The 4,496-nt window shown below is 42.7% G+C and overlaps 1 non-coding gene across 1 annotated transcript; it reads right to left on the reverse strand.

Annotated features, from left to right (window-relative positions):
• Nucleotides 1-2,971: 2,971 nt before the first annotated feature.
• On the reverse strand, nt 2,972-3,078 carry LOC141588954 (small nucleolar RNA R71). The gene has a single exon (XR_012519919.1). It is a non-coding gene; the product is annotated as a small nucleolar RNA R71 (small nucleolar RNA).
• Between the last annotated feature and the right edge of the window lie 1,418 nt (nt 3,079-4,496).

Genomic DNA, 4,496 nt, shown 5'->3' on the forward strand with positions numbered 1-4,496 from the left:
AACGACCGACACATGGTCACTTCCTGACGAAGACATCCTTTGTGCCGACTCCGACGCATGGGACCTATACTTCGATGGTGCATCTAATCTGAGAGGCTTCGGGGTAGGAATCCTTCTAATCTCACCAGAGGGAGAACACGTTCCGATCTCGGTCAAGCTAGACTTCGCCGTCACTAACAATGCCGCTGAATATGAAGCATGCCTCATCGGCCTACAAGCAGCCATCACACTTAGCATCAAGAGACTGAGGGTCCACGGCGATTCCTCGCTCATCATCAATCAGGTGTCCGGATCATGGAAAATCTAATCTGACAGCTTAGCTCCTTACCGACCAAAGATCAATCAGGAGGCCGAGTTCTTTGACCAAGTCGTCTATTTCCACTTGCCACGAGAGGAAAATCAATTTGCTGACGCCCTGGAAAAACTTGCCGCGCTCATCAACATACCTGACGACATGACATCAATGCCCCTATGTGTCGAGAGAAGGAGCGAGCCAGCTCACATTTGTGCCATTATCGACGACGAGGAAAGCCATGATGAACCTTGGTACCAAGCCATCCTCAATTATAAAACCAAAAACGAATTCCCTCCCAACTCTGATCAAAGAGGACAAAGAGCCATTCGTTTACTTGAATCACAATTCGTGATAAACCAAAATCAACTCTATAAAAGAACAACCCAAGGAATTCTCCTCCTTTGCATTGACCATCAGAAAGCCAAGAAAGTCATGGGAAAGGTTCACGACGGAGAATGTGGCCTGATGTGTGTCTTAAATATGTTGTTTTACGCCCTATTTTACACGCATTTCAGAGCTCATTTATGTAGTTTATGCTACTATTTGCCCCATTTCGTCTACTTTCGTGTTTTTATGTAATATTGTAGATTTATGCGGAAATGAGTAGAAATCAAGCTAAATCCGTCCCCAAGTACTTGGCATTTTATTTGACATGAAGTATTCACTCGGGAAATGACCTTGGTGCGCATTTCGAGGCCTGAAAGACAACTTTATGAAGAATTAGAAGCGGACTACCAGCTATAGTGGTCAATCGACCAGAACACGAAGAACAGAAGCTACTGTACAACGTAGGTTGGTCGATCGACTGGTCCTTGTGGTCGATCGACCAGACCGTGATTCTGACGCAAGTTAAAAGATCGAGAATTAGGAAGCCCATGGTAATTTAGGTTAATAGGATTAGGTTACGTGATAATTCGTTTATAACGTAACTCCTCCTCAGATAGTTATCATCCAGTTTTATTCATCAAGTTCTTAACATACAATTTGATAGTCATTAGTTTAGATTATTTCCGTCAATAAAGTTTACTTTTTGCATTCGGTTTTGATCTTTCCTCTTCAATTCTTCCTACGGTATTTTCTGTTCCTTCGTTTAATACTCGCTGCTTTAATTCATTCGTAGTATATAATTGTTAGGTTAGAATTCCCAAAGCCAATTATCGTTTTACGTTAATTGTTCATTTAATTAATTTAAATATGAATTTGAATGCTTTAATTGTTGATTTTATTGCTGTCATTATTTCTAGTATGAGTAGCGAAATACCCTGTGCTAGGATGTAGGGGATCTGTAGGTTAGGCGGAATTAGAATTAGGAAGACCTAGATCGCGCCATGGTCGATCGGCCGGCCTACCTGGTCGATCGACCGGCTCCGTGAGTTTTACTTCGTTTTAATTAATTTAATTGCTATATTTGACGAATCGAGTACACGCGACTAGTTGAATGTTTAGGAATTGACCGACCCGATAAGATCGAAAGATAGGGGAGGGAAATAGACTACCTAATTGAGACGACTAAATTAATAAGATCGAGAGATAAGTTAATTTAGACTTTTAAATCACTTTTCAGGACGAAAGTTAGCATTAGTGATATTAGGGACCCGTAGCGAGATCGAAAGATGCTACATGTTAAGAATGGAACGAGAGGACTTCTTATTTTCCCGTCTCACGTGATTGTTTTAGACCTACCTAGTGTACTGCCGCCGAAACTATAGTGAACCGATCATCTTAGTACCCATTTTAATATTTGATTTTATTTACTTCTTTTATTAGCTCATTTATTTGTCTTAGCTTTGTTGCCTTTAGCTATAGATCACTCAAAACAAACCCCCACTCATTTGTTACTTTAAGACTAAAATCAGACAACTAATAATTGCATCGCCTCTCTGTGGTTCGACCCTGATTGCCACTAGTTATAGTAGTAGTTTGGAAATATAAATTTATCTTTGGTACTCTACGACGGTATCAAATTTTGGCGGCGTTGCCGGGGAGGCAATTGTTTAAATTTTTAGGTTTTTTATTTTTAGTCTTTCTCTTAGTTTAAGGGACATCTGTTCCTTAAACTATTCTCATATTCTACTTGTAGTTTCCTCATATGCGCAGGTCACAGGGTGGTATACCGAGACCATTAGATCCTGAGATCGAAAGGACTTTGCGCGAGTTGAGGCGATCATCTAGAGTATTGCCGACAGAGGAAGAGCTGAGTACTCTGTCCAGTTACTACGAGAACGAGCTGTTTGAGGAGGATCCACCTTCGTCACCTATTTCTACTTCCTCGGCTGAGACCGTCACATCTCCAGACATGGTGAAGAAGCAAGTATAGCGATCACTCGAAAGAACACATTTGCGAATCTCTATAAGGGATTCGCATTAACAGGGACGGACAGAAAATTCGAGCCGAAACCGTCTTATATTAATTTGGTTGAGAGAAACCAATTTGGGGGAGCTGCAAATGAAGATGCAGCTAAACATATGGAGACATTCATTGACTACTGCTGCTCCATACCCCCACCGACAGGTGTGACCCAGGACCAGGTGAAGGAGACGATGTTCATATTCTCACTTCGTGATGCGGCAAGGGAATGGTACCGAGATCTGGTTCGAGCTGCTAATGGGATCACTGATTGGAATTAGCTGGCCCTAGTATTCTACAAGAAATATTTCTCTGTGTCGAAGACCAATGCCATTAGAGCTCAGATCACGAGCTTTAAACAGGGTCCTGATGAGAATTTTCATGAGGCATGGGTCCGTTTCAAGAAGCTGGTGCGAACTATTCCGCACCATGGGTTCGAGCAATGGAGCCTATGCAATCAGTTTTATAATGGGCTTTATGACGATCAGAGGGCTATCCTGGATGCTGCAGCTAATGGCAGATTCCAGGAGAATGTTGGAGAAACTAAGGGGTGGAAAATCATTGATGATATGGCCACCCATAAAGCCGAGCATGGAAATTCAAGGGGAAATCAAAGGAGAGCTGCTGAATCCCCTTCTGTAGCTGCATTAGAGGCTCTTACGGCGAGATTTGATAAGTACGAGTTGGGAGGAGCTTCAAAAGGAGGGATTTATCAAGTGAATGCTGTGACAGACGGTCCTTTCGTCTGCAAAAGATGTGGAGCTGAGGGACATATTTCGGATTTTTGTCCTAGTCCCTATGAGTCTTGTGCTGCTTTTCAACATTATAGGCAGACAAACACTTATTTTGAGCCGAATGTCCCTCCAAACTTGAGGTGGAGTAGCCAAAATTTCCAAAATCCGACTCCACCCCCACATCAGCAGCAGCAGCAGCAAAGTTATGTGCCCCCTCATAAGCAACAACAGTTTCAAAAGCCTCTCTATGTGCCTTAGCAGCAGCAATTTCAAGGTTCTGACATTTCTGAGTTGAAAAATATGGTTCAAAATCTGTCAGGTTTGCTGCAAAAGGAGTCTCAAGCTAGAGAAACTTTTACAAAAATGCTTAAGAGTCAAATTGCTCAATTGGCAAGCAAAAGTGCAACTCGAGCTCCGGGGCAATTACCGTCGCAGCCGGACCAAAAAGAGACTCTTAATGCTATCACTTTGAGGAGTGGGTCTACCCTTGATGGTCCCGCTATGGTCGAAGATGTCACTGAAAAAAATGAGGCATAACCAAGCAAGAAGAAGGCTGGAGCGAATAATGGCAAGAAGAAGACGTTTACCAGGTATATCACTCGATCAACTGATACACCTGGTCGATCGACCAATCCGCAAAACAAAACAGCTTCTAGTCCTGTAGAAGTCAGTCGATCGACTAACCTACACGGTCGATCGACTGACAACGCTGCTGATGTTGAACCTTTTCGTCCTCCAATGCCAGATAACTTGAGGGACCACTTGTTTCGGGGTACGACGACTCCGAAATTATTGAGGCAAGACCCAAATGCTGATGGGTCTGTTCCGGTTCCAAAGTATGACCCAATGACGATTAATGACTCATTCTTGAGACGGTCTAAAGAGGGTTCGAGCTTCAACAAAGACAAGGTAGTGGATTTTCAGCCTAAATCCACTGACGCGGGTATGCGAGACCTAGAGGAGAGGGCTAAGTTGCTTCTTACAGCCCCCTATCCAGAGAGATTAGTGCCGACAAAGGAACATGTATCATTTTACAAATTTGGAAATGTTATTCGTAGTTTAAATGTGCAAGTTCCTTTCCTTGAATTAGTTAATCTAGTGCCTGCTTACATGAAATTTA

This window comes from Silene latifolia, chromosome 6, assembly GCF_048544455.1.
Source record: "Silene latifolia isolate original U9 population chromosome 6, ASM4854445v1, whole genome shotgun sequence".
NCBI classification, from domain to species: domain Eukaryota; kingdom Viridiplantae; phylum Streptophyta; class Magnoliopsida; order Caryophyllales; family Caryophyllaceae; genus Silene; species Silene latifolia.